The sequence below is a fragment of the Toxorhynchites rutilus genome, chromosome 3 (assembly GCF_029784135.1).
Source record: "Toxorhynchites rutilus septentrionalis strain SRP chromosome 3, ASM2978413v1, whole genome shotgun sequence".
Lineage (NCBI taxonomy): Eukaryota > Metazoa > Arthropoda > Insecta > Diptera > Culicidae > Toxorhynchites > Toxorhynchites rutilus.
In genome coordinates this window covers 114,230,199-114,248,201 of record NC_073746.1, presented here as the reverse complement: position 1 = coordinate 114,248,201, position 18,003 = coordinate 114,230,199, and the positions used below count along the sequence as shown (strand labels likewise).

Sequence of the window (18,003 nt, the reverse complement as noted above, 5' to 3'; positions counted from 1 at the left end):
TATCAACTGTTTCCGTGGTGTAGTGGTTATCACTTCCGCCTAACACGCGGAAGGCCCCCGGTTCGATCCCGGGCGGAAACAAATTCTTTTGGGATTTATTTTGTGATTTTATTAAACATTATCATAAATTCAAAATAAATTCCTCAGGACTATTGTTAATTCAATGAGTTCTGCCGTGACCAGGATTCGAACCTGGGTTACTACGGCCACAACGTAGGGTCCTAACCACTAGACGATCACGGCTGTTGAGAGAGTTGTTTAATTTATCAATTGATTCCGGGCAAATCGCTTTGAGAAAAACAACTGATTCAAAATGTAGAAAATGAATTGTGTTTGTAAAATAATGACTTTCTTATCAACTGTTTCCGTGGTGTAGTGGTTATCACATCCGCCTAACACGCGGAAGGCCCCCGGTTCGATCCCGGGCGGAAACAAATTCTTTTGGGATTTATTTTGTGATTTTATTAAACATTATCATAAATTCAAAATAAATTCCTCAGGACTATTGTTTATTCAATGAGTTCTGCCGTGACCAGGATTCGAACCTGGGTTACTACGGCCACAACGTAGGGTCCTAACCACTAGACGATCACGGCTGTTGTGAGAGTTGTTTAATTTATCAATTGATTCCGGGCAAATCGCTTTGAGAAAAACAATTGATTCAAAATGTAGAAAATGAATTGTATTTGTAAAACAATGACTTTCATATCAACTGTTTCCGTGGTGTAGTGGTTATCACATCCGCCTAACACGCGGAAGGCCCCCGGTTCGATCCCGGGCGGAAACAAATTCTTTTGGGATTTATTTTCTGATTTTATTAAACATTATAATAAATTCAAAATAAATTCCTCAGAACTATTGTTTATTCAATGAGTTCTGCCGTGACCAGGATTCGAACCTGGGTTACTACGGCCACAACGTAGGGTCCTAACCACTAGACAATCACGGCTGTTGAGAGAGTTGTTAAATTAATCAATTGATTCCGGGCAAATCGCTTTGAGAGAAACAACTGATTCAAAATGTAGAAAATGAATTGTGTTTGTAAAATAATGACTTTCTTATCAACTGTTTCCGTAGTGTAGTGGTTATCACGTCCGCTTCACACGCGGAAGGCCCCCGGTTCGATCCCGGGCGGAAACAAATTCTTTTGAGATTTATTTTCTGATTTTATTGAACATTATAATAAATTCAAAATAAATTCCTCAGATCTATTGTTTATTCAATGATTTTTGCCGTGACCAGGATTCGACCCTGGGTTACTACGGCCACAACGTAGGGTCCTAACCACTAGACGATCACGGCTGTTGAGAGAGTTGTTTAATTTATCAATTCAATCCGGGCAAATCGCTTTGAGAGAAACAACTGATTCAAAATGTAGAAAATGAATTGTATTTGTAAAACAATGACTTTCATATCAACTGTTTCCGTGGTGTAGTGGTTATCACATCCGCCTAACACGCGGAAAGCCCCCGGTTCGATCCCGGGCGGAAACAAATTCTTTTGGGATTTATTTTGTGATTTTATTAAACATTATAATAAATTCAAAATATATTCCTCAGGACTATTGTTTATTCGATGAGTTCTGCCGTGACCAGGATTCGAACCTGGGTTACTACGGCCACAACGTAGGGTCCTAACCACTAGACGATCACGGCTGTTGAGAGAGTTGTTTAATTTATCAATTGATTCCGGGCAAATCGCTTTGAGAAAAACAACTGATTCAAAATGTAGAAAATGAATTGTATTTGTAAAACAATGACTTTCATATCAACTGTTTCCGTGGTGTAGTGGTTATCACATCCGCCTAACACGCGGAAGGCCCCCGGTTCGATCCCGGGCGGAAACAAATTCTTTTGGGATTTATTTTGTGATTTTATGAAACATAATAATAAATTCAAAATAAATTCCTCTGAATTATTGTTTATTCAATGATTCTGCCGTGACCAGGATTCGAACCTGGGTTACTACGGCCACAACGTAGGGTCCTAACCACTAGACGATCACGGCTGTTGAGAGAGTTGTTTAATTTATCAATTGATTCCGGGCAAATCGCTTTGAGAAAAACAACTGATTCAAAATGTAGAAAATGAATTGTATTTGTAAAACAATGACTTTCATATCAACTGTTTCCGTGGTGTAGTGGTTATCACATCCGCCTAACACGCGGAAGGCCCCCGGTTCGATCCCGGGCGGAAACAGATTCTTTTGGGATTTATTTTGTGATTTATGAAACATTATAATAAATTCAAAATAAATTCCTCAGAACTATTGTTTATTCAATGAGTTCTGCCGTGACCAGGATTCGAACCTGGGTTACTACGGCCACAACGTAAGGTCCTAACCACTAGACGATCACGGCTGTTGAGAGAGTTGTTTAATTTATCAATTGATTCCGGGAAAATCGCTTTGAGAAAAACAACTGATTCAAAATGTATAAAATGAATTGCATTTGTGAAACAATGACTTTCTTATCAGCTGTTTCCGTGGTGTAGTGGTTATCACATCCGCCTAACACGCGGAAGGCCCCCGGTTCGATCCCGGGCGGAAACAGATTCTTTTGGGATTTATTTTGTGATTTATGAAACATTATAATAAATTCAAAATAAATTCATCAGAACTATTGTTTATTCAATGAGTTCTGCCGTGACCAGGATTCGAACCTGGGTTACTACGGCCACAACGTAAGGTCCTAACCACTAGACGATCACGGCTGTTGAGAGAATTGTTTTATTTATCAATTGATTCCGGGCAAATCGCTTTGAGAAAAACAACTGATTCAAAATGTAGAAAATGAATTGTATTTGTAAAACAATGACTTTCTTATCAACTGTTTCCGTGGTGTAGTGGTTATCACATCCGCCTAACACGCGGAAGGCCCCCGGTTCGATCCCGGGCGGAAACAAATTCTTTTGGGATTTATTTTGTGATTTTATTGAACATTATAATATATTCAAAATAAATTCCTCAGAACTATTGTTTATTCAATGAGTTCTGCCGTGACCAGGATTCGAACCTGGGTTACTACGGCCACAACGTAGGGTCCTAACCAGTAGACGATCACGGCTGTTGAGAGAGTTGTTTAATTTATCAATTGATTCCGGGCAAATCGCTTTGAGAAAAACAACTGATTCAAAATGTAGAAAATGAATTGTATTTGTAAAACAATGACTTTCATATCAACTGTTTCCGTGGTGTAGTGGTTATCACGTCCGCTTCACACGCGGAAGGCCCCCGGTTCGATCCCGGGCGGAAACAAATTCTTTTGAGATTTATTTTCTGATTTTATTGAACATTATAATAAATTCAAAATAAATTCCTCAGATCTATTGTTTATTCAATGATTTTTGCCGTGACCAGGATTCGACCCTGGGTTACTACGGCCACAACGTAGGGTCCTAACCACTAGACGATCACGGCTGTTGAGAGAGTTGTTTAATTTATCAATTCATTCCGGGCAAATCGCTTTGAGAGAAACAACTGATTCAAAATGTAGAAAATGAATTGTATTTGTAAAACAATGACTTTCATATCAACTGTCAATGAGTTCTGCCGTGACCAGGATTCGAACCTGGGTTACTACGGCCACAACGTAGGGTCCTAACCACTAGACGATCACGGCTGTTGAGAGAGTTGTTTAATTTATCAATTGATTCCGGGCAAATCGCTTTGAGAAAAACAACTGATTCAAAATGTAGAAAATGAATTGTATTTGTAAAACAATGACTTTCATATCAACTGTTTCCGTGGTGTAGTGGTTATCACATCCGCCTAACACGCGGAAGGCCCCCGGTTCGATCCCGGGCGGAAACAAATTTTTTTGGGATTTATTTTCTGATTTTATTAAACATTATAATAAATTCAAAATAAATTCCTCAGAACTATTGTTTATTCAATGAGTTCTGCCGTGACCAGGATTCGAACCTGGGTTACTACGGCCACAACGTAGGGTCCTAACCACTAGACGATCACGGCTGTTGAGAGAGTTGTTTAATTTATCAATTGATTCCGGGCAAATCGCTTTGAGAAAAACAACTGATTCAAAATGTAGAAAATGAATTGTATTTGTAAAACAATGACTTTCATATCAACTGTTTCCGTGGTGTAGTGGTTATCACATCCGCCTAACACGCGGAAGGCCCCCGGTTCGATCCCGGGCGGAAACAAATTCTTTTGGGATTTATTTTGTGATTTTATGAAACATAATAATAAATTCAAAATAAATTCCTCTGAATTATTGTTTATTCAATGATTCTGCCGTGACCAGGATTCGAACCTGGGTTACTACGGCCACAACGTAGGGTCCTAACCACTAGACGATCACGGCTGTTGAGAGAGTTGTTTAATTTATCAATTGATTCCGGGCAAATCGCTTTGAGAAAAACAACTGATTCAAAATGTAGAAAATGAATTGTATTTGTAAAACAATGACTTTCATATCAACTGTTTCCGTGGTGTAGTGGTTATCACATCCGCCTAACACGCGGAAGGCCCCCGGTTCGATCCCGGGCGGAAACAGATTCTTTTGGGATTTATTTTGTGATTTATGAAACATTATAATAAATTCAAAATAAATTCCTCAGAACTATTGTTTATTCAATGAGTTCTGCCGTGACCAGGATTCGAACCTGGGTTACTACGGCCACAACGTAAGGTCCTAACCACTAGACGATCACGGCTGTTGAGAGAGTTGTTTAATTTATCAATTGATTCCGGGCAAATCGCTTTGAGAAAAACAACTGATTCAAAATGTAGAAAATGAGTTGTATTTGTAAAACAATGACTTTCATATCAACTGTTTCCGTGGTGTAGTGGTTATCACATCCGCCTAACACGCGGAAGGCCCCCGGTTCGATCCCGGGCGGAAACTAATTCTTTTGGGATTTATTTTGTGATTTATGAAACATTATAATAAATTCAAAATAAATTACTCAGAACTATTGTTTATTCAATGATTCTGCCGTGACCAGGATTCGAACCTGGGTTACTACGGCCACAACGTAGGGTCCTAACCACTAGACGATCGCGGCTGTTGAGAGAGTTGTTTAATTTATCAATTGATTCCGGGCAAATCGCTTTGAGAAAAACAACTGATTCAAAATGTAGAAAATGAATTGTATTTGTAAAACAATGACTTTCATATCAACTGTTTCCGTGGTGTAGTGGTTATCACATCCGCCTAACACGCGGAAGGCCCCCGGTTCGATCCCGGGCGGAAACAGATTCTTTTGGGATTTATTTTGTGATTTATGAAACATTATAATAAATTCAAAATAAATTCCTCAGAACTATTGTTTATTCAATGAGTTCTGCCGTGACCAGGATTCGAACCTGGGTTACTACGGCCACAACGTAAGGTCCTAACCACTAGACGATCACGGCTGTTGAGAGAATTGTTTTATTTATCAATTGATTCCGGGCAAATCGCTTTGAGAAAAACAACTGATTCAAAATGTAGAAAATGAGTTGTATTTGTAAAACAATGACTTTCATATCAACTGTTTCCGTGGTGTAGTGGTTATCACATCCGCCTAACACGCGGAAGGCCCCCGGTTCGATCCCGGGGGGAAACAATTTTTTTTGGGATTTATTTTGTGATTTATGAAACATTATAATAAATTCAAAATAAATTCCTCAGAACTATTGTTTATTCAATGAGTTCTGCCGTGACCAGGATTCGAACCTGGGTTACTACGGCCACAACGTAGGGTCCTAACCACTAGACGATCACGGCTGTTGAGAGAGTTGTTTAATTTATCAATTGATTCCGGGCAAATCGCTTTGAGAAAAACAACTGATTCAAAATGTAGAAAATGAATTGTATTTGTAAAACAATGACTTTCATATCAACTGTTTCCGTGGTGTAGTGGTTATCACATCCGCCTAACACGCGGAAGGCCCCCGGTTCGATCCCGGGCGGAAACAAATTTTTTTGGGATTTATTTTGTGATTTTATTAAACATTATAATAAATTCAAAATAAATTCCTCAGAACTATTGTTTATTCAATGAGTTCTGCCGTGACCAGGATTCGAACCTGGGTTACTACGGCCACAACGTAGGGTCCTAACCACTAGACGATCACGGCTATTGAGAGAGTTGTTTAATTTATCAATTGATTCCGGGCAAATCGCTTTGAGAAAAACAACTGATTCAAAATGTAGAAAATGAATTGTATTTGTAAAACAATGACTTTCATATCAACTGTTTCCGTGGTGTAGTGGTTATCACATCCGCCTAACACGCGGAAGGCCCCCGGTTCGATCCCGGGCGGAAACAAATTCTTTTGGGATTTATTTTGTGATTTTATGAAACATAATAATAAATTCAAAATAAATTCCTCTGAATTATTGTTTATTCAATGATTCTGCCGTGACCAGGATTCGAACCTGGGTTACTACGGCCACAACGTAGGGTCCTAACCACTAGACGATCACGGCTGTTGAGAGAGTTGTTAAATTAATCAATTGATTCCGGGCAAATCGCTTTGAGAGAAACAACTGATTCAAAATGTAGAAAATGAATTGTGTTTGTAAAATAATGACTTTCTTATCAACTGTTTCCGTAGTGTAGTGGTTATCACGTCCGCTTCACACGCGGAAGGACCCCGGTTCGATCCCGGGCGGAAACAAATTCTTTTGGGATTTATTTTCTGATTTTATTGAACATTATAATAAATTCAAAATAAATTCCTCAGAACTATTGTTTATTCAATGAGTTCTGCCGTGACCAGGATTCGAACCTGGGTTACTACGGCCACAACGTAGGGTCCTAACCACTAGACGATCACGGCTGTTGAAGGAGTTGTTTAATTTATCAATTGATTCCGGGCAAATCGCTTTGTGAAAAACAACTGATTCAAAATGTAAAAAATGTAAAACAATGACTTTCATATCAACTGTTTCCGTGGTGTAGTGGTTATCACGTCCGCTTCACACGCGGAAGGACCCCGGTTCGATCCCGGGCGGAAACAAATTCTTTTGGGATTTATTTTCTGATTTTATTGAACATTATAATAAATTCAAAATAAATTCCTCAGAACTATTGTTTATTCAATGAGTTCTGCCGTGACCAGGATTCGAACCTGGGTTACTACGGCCACAACGTAGGGTCCTAACCACTAGACGATCACGGCTGTTGAAGGAGTTGTTTAATTTATCAATTGATTCCGGGCAAATCGCTTTGTGAAAAACAACTGATTCAAAATGTAAAAAATGTAAAACAATGACTTTCTTATCAACTGTTTCCGTAGTGTAGTGGTTATCACGTCCGCTTCACACGCGGAAGGACCCCGGTTCGATCCCGGGCGGAAACAAATTCTTTTGGGATTTATTTTCTGATTTTATTGAACATTATAATAAATTCAAAATAAATTCCTCAGAACTATTGTTTATTCAATGAGTTCTGCCGTGACCAGGATTCGAACCTGGTTTACTACGGCCACAACGTAGGGTCCTAACCACTAGACGATCACGGCTGTTGAGAGAGTTGTTTAATTTATCAATTGATTCCGGGCAAATCGCTTTGAGAAAAAAAACTGATTCAAAATGTATAAAATGAATTGCATTTGTAAAACAATGACTTTCTTATCAGCTGTTTCCGTGGTGTAGTGGTTATCACATCCGCCTAACACGCGGAAGGCCCCTGGTTCGATCCCGGGCGGAAACAAATTCTTTTGGGATTTATTTTGTGATTTTATTAAACATTATAATAAATTCAAAATAAATTCCTCAGAACTATTGTTTATTCAATGAGTTCTGCCGTGACCAGGATTCGAACCTGGGTTACTACGGCCACAACGTAGGGTTCTAACCACTAGGCGATTACGGCTGTTGAGAGAGTTGTTAAATTAATCAATTGATTCCGGGCAAATCGCTTTGAGAGAAACAACTGATTCAAAATGTAGAAAATGAATTGTGTTTGTAAAATAATGACTTTCTTATCAACTGTTTCCGTAGTGTAGTGGTTGTCATGTCCGCTTCACACGCGGAAGGCCCCCGGTTCGATCCCGGGCGGGAACAAATTATTCTGGGATTTATTTTGTTATTTATGAAACATTATAAAAAATTCAAAATAAATTCCTCAGAACTATTGTTTATTCAATGAGTTCTGCCGTGACCAGGATTCGAACCTGGGTTACTACGGCCACAACGTAGGGTCCTAACCACTAGACGATCACGGCTGTTGAGAGAGTTGTTTAATTTACCAATTGATTCCGGGCAAATCGCTTTTAGAAAAACAACTGATTCAAAATGTAGAAAATGAATTGTATTTGTAAAACAATGACTTTCTTATCAACTGTTTCCGTGGTGTAGTGGTTATCACATCCGCCTAACACGCGGAAGGCCCCCGGTTCGATCCCGGGCGGAAACAAATTCTTTTGGGATTTATTTTGTGATTTTATTAAACATTATAATAAATTCAAAATAAATTCCTCAGAACTATTGTTTATTCAATGAGTTCTGCCGTGACCAGGATTCGAACCTGGGTTACTACGGCCACAACGTAGGGTCCTAACCACTAGACGATCACGGCTGTTGAGAGAGTTGTTTAATTTACCAATTGATTCCGGGCAAATCGCTTTTAGAAAAACAACTGATTCAAAATGTAGAAAATGAATTGTATTTGTAAAACAATGACTTTCTTATCAACTGTTTCCGTGGTGTAGTGGTTATCACATCCGCCTAACACGCGGAAGGCCCCCGGTTCGATCCCGGGCGGAAACAATTTTTTTTGGGATTTATTTTGTGATTTTATTAAACATTATAATAAATTCAAAATAAATTCCTCAGAACTATTGTTTATTCAATGAGTTCTGCCGTGACCAGGATTCGAACCTGGGTTACTACGGCCACAACGTAGGGTCCTAACCACTAGACGATCACGGCTGTTGAGAGAGTTGTTAAATGAATCAATTGATTCCGGGCAAATCGCTTTGAGAGAAACAACTGATTCAAAATGTAGAAAATGAATTGTGTTTGTAAAATAATGACTTTCTTATCAACTGTTTCCGTAGTGTAGTGTTTATCACGTCCGCTTCACACGCGGAAGGACCCCGGTTCGATCCCGGGCGGAAACAAATTCTTTTGGGATTTATTTTGTGATTTTATGAAACATAATAATAAATTCAAAATAAATTCCTCTGAATTATTGTTTATTCAATGATTCTGCCGTGACCAGGATTCGAACCTGGGTTACTACGGCCACAACGTAGGGTCCTAACCACTAGACGATCACGGCTGTTGAGAGAGTTGTTTAATTTACCAATTGATTCCGGGCAAATCGCTTTTAGAAAAACAACTGATTCAAAATGTAGAAAATGAATTGTATTTGTAAAACAATGACTTTCATATCAACTGTTTCCGTGGTGTAGTGGTTATCACATCCGCCTAACACGCGGTTCGATCCCGGGGGTAAACAATTTTTTTTGGGATTTATTTTGTGATTTATGAAACATTATAATAAATTCAAAATAAATTCCTCAGAACTATTGTTTATTCAATGAGTTCTGCCGTGACCAGGATTCGAACCTGGGTTACTACGGCCACAACGTAGGGTCCTAACCACTAGACGATCACGGCTGTTGAGAGAGTTATTTAATTTATCAATTGATTCCGGGCAAATCGCTTTGAGAAAAACAACTGATTCAAAATGTAGAAAATGAATTGTATTTGTAAAACAATGACTTTCATATCAACTGTTTCCGTGGTGTAGTGGTTATCACATCCGCCTAACACGCGGAAGGCCCCCGGTTCGATCCCGGGCGGAAACAAATTTTTTTGGGATTTATTTTGTGATTTTATTAAACATTATAATAAATTCAAAATAAATTCCTCAGAACTATTGTTTATTCAATGAGTTCTGCCGTGACCAGGATTCGAACCTGGGTTACTACGGCCACAACGTAGGGTCCTAACCACTAGACGATCACGGCTGTTGAGAGAGTTGTTTAATTTATCAATTGATTCCGGGCAAATCGCTTTGAGAAAAACAACTGATTCAAAATGTAGAAAATGAATTGTATTTGTAAAACAATGACTTTCATATCAACTGTTTCCGTGGTGTAGTGGTTATCACATCCGCCTAACACGCGGAAGGCCCCCGGTTCGATCCCGGGCGGAAACAAATTCTTTTGGGATTTATTTTGTGATTTTATGAAACATAATAATAAATTCAAAATAAATTCCTCTGAATTATTGTTTATTCAATGATTCTGCCGTGACCAGGATTCGAACCTGGGTTACTACGGCCACAACGTAGGGTCCTAACCACTAGACGATCACGGCTGTTGAGAGAGTTGTTTAATTTACCAATTAATTCCGGGCAAATCGCTTTTAGAAAAACAACTGATTCAAAATGTAGAAAATGAATTGTATTTGTAAAACAATGACTTTCATATCAACTGTTTCCGTGGTGTAGTGGTTATCACATCCGCCTAACACGCGGAAGGCCCCCGGTTCGATCCCGGGCGGAAACAAATTCTTTTGGGATTTATTTTGTGATTTTATTAAACATTATAATAAATTCAAAATAAATTCCTCAGAACTATTGTTTATTCAATGAGTTCTGCCGTGACCAGGATTCGAACCTGGGTTACTACGGCCACAACGTAGGGTCCTAACCACTAGACGATCACGGCTGTTGAGAGAGTTATTTAATTTATCAATTGATTCCGGGCAAATCGCTTTGAGAAAAACAACTGATTCAAAATGTAGAAAATGAATTGTATTTGTAAAACAATGACTTTCATATCAACTGTTTCCGTGGTGTAGTGGTTATCACATCCGCCTAACACGCGGAAGGCCCCCGGTTCGATCCCGGGCGGAAACAAATTTTTTTGGGATTTATTTTGTGATTTTATTAAACATTATAATAAATTCAAAATAAATTCCTCAGAACTATTGTTTATTCAATGAGTTCTGCCGTGACCAGGATTCGAACCTGGGTTACTACGGCCACAACGTAGGGTCCTAACCACTAGACGATCACGGCTGTTGAGAGAGTTGTTTAATTTATCAATGGATTCCGGGCAAATCGCTTTGAGAAAAACAACTGATTCAAAATGTAGAAAATGAATTGTATTTGTAAAACAATGACTTTCATATCAACTGTTTCCGTGGTGTAGTGGTTATCACATCCGCCTAACACGCGGAAGGCCCCCGGTTCGATCCCGGGCGGAAACAAATTCTTTTGGGATTTATTTTGTGATTTTAATAAACATAATAATAAATTCAAAATAAATTCCTCTGAATTATTGTTTATTCAATGATTCTGCCGTGACCAGGATTCGAACCTGGGTTACTACGGCCACAACGTAGGGTCCTAACCACTAGACGATCACGGCTGTTGAGAGAGTTGTTTAATTTACCAATTGATTCCGGGCAAATCGCTTTTAGAAAAACAACTGATTCAAAATGTAGAAAATGAATTGTATTTGTAAAACAATGACTTTCATATCAACTGTTTCCGTGGTGTAGTGGTTATCACATCCGCCTAACACGCGGAAGGCCCCCGGTTCGATCCCGGGCGGAAACAAATTCTTTTGGGATTTATTTTGTGATTTATGAAACATTATAATAAATTCAAAATAAATTCCTCAGAACTATTGTTTATTCAATGAGTTCTGCCGTGACCAGGATTCGAACCTGGGTTACTACGGCCACAACGTAGGGTCCTAACCACTAGACGATCACGGCTGTTGAGAGAGTTGTTTAATTTACCAATTGATTCCGGGCAAATCGCTTTTAGAAAAACAACTGATTCAAAATGTAGAAAATGAATTGTATTTGTAAAACAATGACTTTCATATCAACTGTTTCCGTGGTGTAGTGGTTATCACATCCGCCTAACACGCGGAAGGCCCCCGGTTCGATCCCGGGCGGAAACAAATTCTTTTGGGATTTATTTTGTGATTTTATGAAACATAATAATAAATTCAAAATAAATTCCTCTGAATTATTGTTTATTCAATGATTCTGCCGTGACCAGGATTCGAACCTGGGTTACTACGGCCACAACGTAGGGTCCTAACCACTAGACGATCACGGCTGTTGAGAGAGTTGTTTAATTTACCAATTGATTCCGGGCAAATCGCTTTTAGAAAAACAACTGATTCAAAATGTAGAAAATGAATTGTATTTGTAAAACAATGACTTTCATATCAACTGTTTCCGTGGTGTAGTGGTTATCACATCCGCCTAACACGCGGAAGGCCCCCGGTTCGATCCCGGGCGGAAACAAATTCTTTTGGGATTTATTTTGTTATTTATGAAACATTATAATAAATTCAAAATAAATTCCTCAGAACTATTGTTTATTCAATGAGTTCTGCCGTGACCAGGATTCGAACCTGGGTTACTACGGCCACAACGTAGGGTCCTAACCACTAGACGATCACGGCTGTTGAGAGAGTTGTTTAATTTACCAATTGATTCCGGGCAAATCGCTTTTAGAAAAACAACTGATTCAAAATGTAGAAAATGAATTGTATTTGTAAAACAATGACTTTCATATCAACTGTTTCCGTGGTGTAGTGGTTATCACATCCGCCTAACACGCGGAAGGCCCCCGGTTCGATCCCGGGCGGAAACAAATTCTTTTGGGATTTATTTTGTGATTTTATGAAACATAATAATAAATTCAAAATAAATTCCTCTGAATTATTGTTTATTCAATGATTCTGCCGTGACCAGGATTCGAACCTGGGTTACTACGGCCACAACGTAGGGTCCTAACCACTAGACGATCACGGCTGTTGAGAGAGTTGTTTAATTTACCAATTGATTCCGGGCAAATCGCTTTTAGAAAAACAACTGATTCAAAATGTAGAAAATGAATTGTATTTGTAAAACAATGACTTTCATATCAACTGTTTCCGTGGTGTAGTGGTTATCACATCCGCCTAACACGCGGAAGGCCCCCGGTTCGATCCCGGGCGGAAACAAATTCTTTTGGGATTTATTTTGTGATTTATGAAACATTATAATAAATTCAAAATAAATTCCTCAGAACTATTGTTTATTCAATGAGTTCTGCCGTGAACAGGATTCGAACCTGGGTTACTACGGCCACAACGTAGGGTCCTAACCACTAGACGATCACGGCTGTTGAGATAATTGTTTTATTTATCAATTGATTCCGGGCAAATCGCTTTGAGAAAAACAACTGATTAAAAATGTAGAAAATGAATTGTGTTTGTAAAATAATGACTTTCTTATCAACTGTTTCCGTAGTGTAGTGGTTATCACGTCCGCTTCACACGCGGAAGGACCCCGGTTCGATCCCGGGCGGAAACAAATTCTTTTGGGATTTATTTTCTGATTTTATTGAACATTATAATAAATTCAAAATAAATTCCTCAGAACTATTGTTTATTCAATGAGTTCTGCCGTGACCAGGATTCGAACCTGGTTTACTGCGGCCACAACGTAGGGTCCTAATCACTAGACGATCACGGCTGTTGAGGGAGTTGTTTAATTTATCAATTGATTCCGGGCAAATCGCTTTGTGAAAAACAACTGATTCAAAATGTAAAAAATGTAAAACAATGACTTTCATATCAACTGTTTCCGTGGTGTAGTGGTTATCACATCCGCCTAACACGCGGAAGGCCCCCGGTTCGATCCCGGGCGGAAACAAATTCTTTTGGGATTTATTTTGTGATTTTAATAAACATAATAATAAATTCAAAATAAATTCCTCAGAACTATTGTTTATTCAATGATTCTGCCGTGACCAGGATTCGAACCTGGGTTACTACGGCCACAACGTAGGGTCCTAACCACTAGACGATCACGGCTGTTGAGAGAGTTGTTAAATTAATCAATTGATTCCGGGCAAATCGCTTTGAGAGAAACAACTGATTCAAAATGTAGAAAATGAATTGTGTTTGTAAAATAATGACTTTCTTATCAACTGTTTCCGTAGTGTAGTGGTTATCACGTCCGCTTCACACGCGGAAGGACCCCGGTTCGATCCCGGGCGGAAACAAATTCTTTTGGGATTTATTTTGTGATTTTAATAAACATAATAATAAATTCAAAATAAATTCCTCTGAATTATTGTTTATTCAATGATTCTGCCGTGACCAGGATTCGAACCTGGGTTACTACGGCCACAACGTAGGGTCCTAACCACTAGACGATCACGGCTGTTGAGAGAGTTGTTTAATTTATCAATTGATTTTGGGCAAATCGCTTTGAGAAAAACAACTGATTCAAAATGTATAAAATGAATTGCATTTGTAAAACAATGACTTTCTTATCAGCTGTTTCCGTGGTGTAGTGGTTATCACATCCGCCTAACACGCGGAAGGCCCCCGGTTCGATCCCGGGCGGCAACAAATTATTTTCGGATTTATTTTGTGATTTATGAAACATTATAATAAATTCAAAATAAATTCCTCAGAACTATTGTTTATTCAATGAATTCTGCCGTGACCAGGATTCGAACCTGGGTTACTACGGCCACAACGTAGGGTCCTAACCACTAGACGATCACGGCTGTTCGGACTTGTGCTGTTATAACACTCACGCTCTCTATGTGAGTCAATCTGTTGCAATAGTTGGCAGGGGCATACCCCTTCTTATTAATTTCACGCTTGCCGCTTGATTCGAACACTTTGTCTCTTTGTTTTCTTCAAAAGAGCATAGAGCGTAAAATTGCAATCGAAAATACAGTAACAAATAGTGTTGCTGTATTTTTGATTTCGATTTTGTGCTCTTCGATTTCGGTTATCCAACTAAAAATAAACTCATGAATTAATTTTGAGAGAAACTGGAGCTCTTTTTGACGGGTTTGGGTGTGCAGCATGTATCGACTATTCGCTCTGTAGTTTTTACCTATCGACAGTTATAGAAGTTTTATTTCATTAGTTTGAAATTTGTATGTCTAAATGATTTCTAGATTCTCCAAAACCACAAAGAAACAACTACATCCTATTATGTATTGATGTGAACGAAAAATTCAACTTACAACAGGGCGAAGGAAAATTGTTTCTAAAGCAAAGGATTACACGCTCGAGGTTAAGGAAGAAAGTCATTGAAATTCTTTTTTCTCGTGCTTTTTCAGCCGCGATAAACGCCAAAGGTAGCACACCAACATCAAAAGAAACGGAGCTGCAAAACGCGAATAAGCCAACAAAGGTTAACTTCTGTTTGCTGACAGCACCACAGGTCGATAAGGGAATAAAGTTCTAAGAGTGCATGGAAGCACAAAAAACAGCCCGGAGGATTTTTTCTTATTAACTCCATGAAAAGGAGGTATATAGGTGTCGTGAATTGCATTCCGCTACACATGCCCGTCATGGCACCGGGAACGCAAATGTTTATCCTGATTGATGCGTATTGATAACAGTATGTTTCTCTGAAATGATTCAAATCGTTTGTGAGGAAATATAATATATAATGTCTTCTCTCGAAGGTAAATCTTTCGAATCCTGGTCACGGTAGAATACATTAAATAAACAATCGTTTCGGAGAGTTTATTTTAATTGTATCATTTTGTAACACAAATTTCAAAATAAATCTACAAAAAAAATGTGTCCGACCGAGATCAAACCAGGGACTTTCCGCGTGGTAAGCGGATGTGATAGCCACTACACCGCGGAAACAGTTGATGAGACAGCTATTGTTTCGTGACATTGCCTTTGTAGTGACTTATGGTACGCATTGGAAATTCGATGGATACACTGAAGTTCAGATTCTATTATGCGAATAAAAGTTATTCGTAAAATTATTTTTTTCCCTCTTTTTTATTCCCTCCGCTTACCCCCATCTCGAAGAGGCTCTGTTATGAACTTCCTGTAGTTGGGCTCAATTTTTTTTATAAAAAAAAACACTCAAACAAGGAAGGATTCTAAGGTGAACGGTAACTAACATATGAGGAACGATGTTTGGTTCCCAGTGAAAAACAAATAACAAATAAATAACTCAGTGAACAAATTATGTTTTGGCAATGACTGGAGTTCGGACAAGAGCCTTTGAATTGGGTATGGCCACGACGAAAGATTTCCTTTCGTTAGTCTTGAGATGATCATAGTTGATTCGTTTTAGTTACATTTATTTTTCTTTCTTTCTTTCTAGGTAAGTACTCGAGGGAAAACGGACGAATGATTTTGGCGGACAATATTCTGGTATGAAACTATAACGCGGAAATGGAGACAAAAATGGATATAACAGCCCCTTTGGGCAAAATAAATTGTTGTGTATGACATTTTTTCGACATTTGCTTAACTCTCTGGTCAACTCACGTATTATGCTGTGAGATATGAGTGAAACATTGTGTCCAAACTTTTTCCAATTATTCTAAAGTCCTCTGCAATCTCTCGAAACTCACGTCAATATAAATTAGAGCCACATCAACGGGAGAACAGTTGGATCCAAATACACCTAGTTGATTTATTGTAGTACATAAACATTTACTCTTTTTTTCGTTCCCTGGGGCCGGCTGAGAAATTGAAACTGCGCGACTATGATTGCCTCTTCTCTGAATGTTCGTTTTTGGGGCAACCGGGATTTTGAAACGCTTGCAGCAATCAGGTTTTTACAACACAATTTCAATCAGAAGTTTCTCTGTGGGTTCGAGTCGATCGATGTTGATGGATTACTGATGTATGAATTGTTATTATTTCGCGTCGATTGCGTCAAATCAAATCTTTGGGCGGTAAAATACCTTTTGTTCGGTAATTGTCAGTCGCACTTGACCATATATGTATTTTCCGCATTGTGTTGATTACAGGTTTCGTACAGGTATTTTCAATACCCGGGAGAATACTAATGAACCGGAGCCAATAATGTTGATTGAAAAAAAAAACTACACGGATGCCATTACCCTGCGGAGCAGACGAAAAAAATATTACGACATGACATCAAGAGTGTGAAAAATTCGTATGTTTCTCTTGGGGGCATGCGTTCGAACCAAAATCGAACTCCAGAGATGTGCGCGGATGTATATTGGTTGCATCAAGAAAATGATGGCAGCAAATATACTTTAAGTATTTCCAATATCCGGTGCAAAAATTCGATATATAAAATATGACAATACATTTGTATGTGAATAGCACACAAATGAATATTATTTGTGTTTGTGTTATCCCCAGTAGATGTTCCCGATTGATTTCTGCATTTTCAATTGCCATCGTTCCTATACACCTGTATGTGCTACACTCTGGATAGAGGAGATACGTGCCCGGAAATATGCAGTGTGTCGAATCCAATTGATATGGAAATCAGGAAGCTTCTCCTCCGCGGGGAGATCCATTCATGCAACTATCGTCGGGAAGATAAATTGAATATTCACCCAACACACGTCACATTCTCCCCCCGAGGGAAAGGGAAGAGCGAGGATTCGATCGTGATAAATGTGTGTAATTACCTTTTGTGTGTTAATTGGTTTATTATGGTTGGCAACGACGGTGGGAGAGAGAATAATCAACGGATTATTCAGCGAATTAGTCCGAGCAAGAGTGGTGCTATCACATGACGGAGACAAACCTGTTGAAGTTTTTGTTCTGAAGATGATACTAAAGATAATCAAATTTCCGTGCAACGAGTGGTGGATTTTTCAGGAAATTTGCGCGTTGGAAAAGGAGGGCTTTTATGTTCCTTCTAAATTGATCTAGCCGGTAAAATGGCTTCCCTCTGAGCATGTTCGTACTGTACAGTATATTTAGTGTATGTAGTGTAAATTTCATGCATTAAAATTTTGTGTCCTTCAATCAAGACTAATTGTTCTTTTTATTAAACATCTGTCTGGAAGTCATTCTAGACTAAAAGTTCAGTAATTTGGGAATATTTTTTTTTTCAATATTAATTTACTAGTTAGTTTTATTAAATTTTTTGTAAACTTTAGATATATGTTTACTGATTAATGTGTTTTAAGGTGCTGTTTTTATATTCAAATTATATTATATAATACCCTTCGTATGATTTCTTCCTGGCTTATGATTACATGTATCGTTAAAACAATTAGCTTGGCGTCTTCCGTCTTTAATCTTTCTGTTTGAACC

At 38.5% G+C, this 18,003-nt stretch overlaps 1 protein-coding gene and 41 non-coding genes across 47 annotated transcripts in view; 35 read left to right on the top strand and 7 right to left on the bottom strand.

The window, feature by feature from the left end:
• LOC129775312 (mitogen-activated protein kinase 1) overlaps window positions 1–18,003 on the top strand; it is a 244,735-nt gene that overhangs the window by 77,403 nt on the left and 149,329 nt on the right. The window lies entirely within an intron of this gene.
• Window positions 172–243, bottom strand: Trnah-gug (transfer RNA histidin (anticodon GUG)). Its single transcript has one exon. It is a non-coding gene; the product is annotated as a tRNA-His (tRNA).
• On the top strand, window positions 362–434 carry Trnav-aac (transfer RNA valine (anticodon AAC)). The gene has a single exon. It is a non-coding gene; the product is annotated as a tRNA-Val (tRNA).
• On the bottom strand, window positions 525–596 carry Trnah-gug (transfer RNA histidin (anticodon GUG)). Its single transcript has one exon. It is a non-coding gene; the product is annotated as a tRNA-His (tRNA).
• Window positions 715–787, top strand: Trnav-aac (transfer RNA valine (anticodon AAC)). Its single transcript has one exon. It is a non-coding gene; the product is annotated as a tRNA-Val (tRNA).
• On the top strand, window positions 1,068–1,140 carry Trnav-cac (transfer RNA valine (anticodon CAC)). Its single transcript has one exon. It is a non-coding gene; the product is annotated as a tRNA-Val (tRNA).
• On the bottom strand, window positions 1,584–1,655 carry Trnah-gug (transfer RNA histidin (anticodon GUG)). The gene has a single exon. It is a non-coding gene; the product is annotated as a tRNA-His (tRNA).
• Trnav-aac (transfer RNA valine (anticodon AAC)) lies at window positions 1,774–1,846 on the top strand. Its single transcript has one exon. It is a non-coding gene; the product is annotated as a tRNA-Val (tRNA).
• Window positions 1,936–2,007, bottom strand: Trnah-gug (transfer RNA histidin (anticodon GUG)). Its single transcript has one exon. It is a non-coding gene; the product is annotated as a tRNA-His (tRNA).
• On the top strand, window positions 2,126–2,198 carry Trnav-aac (transfer RNA valine (anticodon AAC)). The gene has a single exon. It is a non-coding gene; the product is annotated as a tRNA-Val (tRNA).
• Window positions 2,478–2,550, top strand: Trnav-aac (transfer RNA valine (anticodon AAC)). The gene has a single exon. It is a non-coding gene; the product is annotated as a tRNA-Val (tRNA).
• Window positions 2,830–2,902, top strand: Trnav-aac (transfer RNA valine (anticodon AAC)). Its single transcript has one exon. It is a non-coding gene; the product is annotated as a tRNA-Val (tRNA).
• Window positions 3,183–3,255, top strand: Trnav-cac (transfer RNA valine (anticodon CAC)). The gene has a single exon. It is a non-coding gene; the product is annotated as a tRNA-Val (tRNA).
• On the bottom strand, window positions 3,548–3,619 carry Trnah-gug (transfer RNA histidin (anticodon GUG)). The gene has a single exon. It is a non-coding gene; the product is annotated as a tRNA-His (tRNA).
• Window positions 3,738–3,810, top strand: Trnav-aac (transfer RNA valine (anticodon AAC)). The gene has a single exon. It is a non-coding gene; the product is annotated as a tRNA-Val (tRNA).
• Trnah-gug (transfer RNA histidin (anticodon GUG)) lies at window positions 3,901–3,972 on the bottom strand. The gene has a single exon. It is a non-coding gene; the product is annotated as a tRNA-His (tRNA).
• On the top strand, window positions 4,091–4,163 carry Trnav-aac (transfer RNA valine (anticodon AAC)). The gene has a single exon. It is a non-coding gene; the product is annotated as a tRNA-Val (tRNA).
• Trnah-gug (transfer RNA histidin (anticodon GUG)) lies at window positions 4,253–4,324 on the bottom strand. The gene has a single exon. It is a non-coding gene; the product is annotated as a tRNA-His (tRNA).
• Trnav-aac (transfer RNA valine (anticodon AAC)) lies at window positions 4,443–4,515 on the top strand. The gene has a single exon. It is a non-coding gene; the product is annotated as a tRNA-Val (tRNA).
• Window positions 5,146–5,218, top strand: Trnav-aac (transfer RNA valine (anticodon AAC)). Its single transcript has one exon. It is a non-coding gene; the product is annotated as a tRNA-Val (tRNA).
• Window positions 5,850–5,922, top strand: Trnav-aac (transfer RNA valine (anticodon AAC)). Its single transcript has one exon. It is a non-coding gene; the product is annotated as a tRNA-Val (tRNA).
• Window positions 6,203–6,275, top strand: Trnav-aac (transfer RNA valine (anticodon AAC)). The gene has a single exon. It is a non-coding gene; the product is annotated as a tRNA-Val (tRNA).
• On the top strand, window positions 6,555–6,627 carry Trnav-cac (transfer RNA valine (anticodon CAC)). The gene has a single exon. It is a non-coding gene; the product is annotated as a tRNA-Val (tRNA).
• Trnav-cac (transfer RNA valine (anticodon CAC)) lies at window positions 6,897–6,969 on the top strand. The gene has a single exon. It is a non-coding gene; the product is annotated as a tRNA-Val (tRNA).
• Trnav-cac (transfer RNA valine (anticodon CAC)) lies at window positions 7,239–7,311 on the top strand. Its single transcript has one exon. It is a non-coding gene; the product is annotated as a tRNA-Val (tRNA).
• Window positions 7,945–8,017, top strand: Trnav-cac (transfer RNA valine (anticodon CAC)). Its single transcript has one exon. It is a non-coding gene; the product is annotated as a tRNA-Val (tRNA).
• Window positions 8,297–8,369, top strand: Trnav-aac (transfer RNA valine (anticodon AAC)). Its single transcript has one exon. It is a non-coding gene; the product is annotated as a tRNA-Val (tRNA).
• On the top strand, window positions 8,650–8,722 carry Trnav-aac (transfer RNA valine (anticodon AAC)). The gene has a single exon. It is a non-coding gene; the product is annotated as a tRNA-Val (tRNA).
• On the top strand, window positions 9,003–9,075 carry Trnav-cac (transfer RNA valine (anticodon CAC)). The gene has a single exon. It is a non-coding gene; the product is annotated as a tRNA-Val (tRNA).
• Trnav-aac (transfer RNA valine (anticodon AAC)) lies at window positions 9,696–9,768 on the top strand. The gene has a single exon. It is a non-coding gene; the product is annotated as a tRNA-Val (tRNA).
• On the top strand, window positions 10,049–10,121 carry Trnav-aac (transfer RNA valine (anticodon AAC)). Its single transcript has one exon. It is a non-coding gene; the product is annotated as a tRNA-Val (tRNA).
• Window positions 10,401–10,473, top strand: Trnav-aac (transfer RNA valine (anticodon AAC)). Its single transcript has one exon. It is a non-coding gene; the product is annotated as a tRNA-Val (tRNA).
• Trnav-aac (transfer RNA valine (anticodon AAC)) lies at window positions 10,754–10,826 on the top strand. The gene has a single exon. It is a non-coding gene; the product is annotated as a tRNA-Val (tRNA).
• On the top strand, window positions 11,107–11,179 carry Trnav-aac (transfer RNA valine (anticodon AAC)). Its single transcript has one exon. It is a non-coding gene; the product is annotated as a tRNA-Val (tRNA).
• Trnav-aac (transfer RNA valine (anticodon AAC)) lies at window positions 11,459–11,531 on the top strand. The gene has a single exon. It is a non-coding gene; the product is annotated as a tRNA-Val (tRNA).
• Window positions 11,811–11,883, top strand: Trnav-aac (transfer RNA valine (anticodon AAC)). Its single transcript has one exon. It is a non-coding gene; the product is annotated as a tRNA-Val (tRNA).
• Trnav-aac (transfer RNA valine (anticodon AAC)) lies at window positions 12,163–12,235 on the top strand. Its single transcript has one exon. It is a non-coding gene; the product is annotated as a tRNA-Val (tRNA).
• Window positions 12,515–12,587, top strand: Trnav-aac (transfer RNA valine (anticodon AAC)). Its single transcript has one exon. It is a non-coding gene; the product is annotated as a tRNA-Val (tRNA).
• Trnav-aac (transfer RNA valine (anticodon AAC)) lies at window positions 12,867–12,939 on the top strand. Its single transcript has one exon. It is a non-coding gene; the product is annotated as a tRNA-Val (tRNA).
• On the top strand, window positions 13,219–13,291 carry Trnav-cac (transfer RNA valine (anticodon CAC)). Its single transcript has one exon. It is a non-coding gene; the product is annotated as a tRNA-Val (tRNA).
• On the top strand, window positions 13,561–13,633 carry Trnav-aac (transfer RNA valine (anticodon AAC)). Its single transcript has one exon. It is a non-coding gene; the product is annotated as a tRNA-Val (tRNA).
• Trnav-cac (transfer RNA valine (anticodon CAC)) lies at window positions 13,913–13,985 on the top strand. The gene has a single exon. It is a non-coding gene; the product is annotated as a tRNA-Val (tRNA).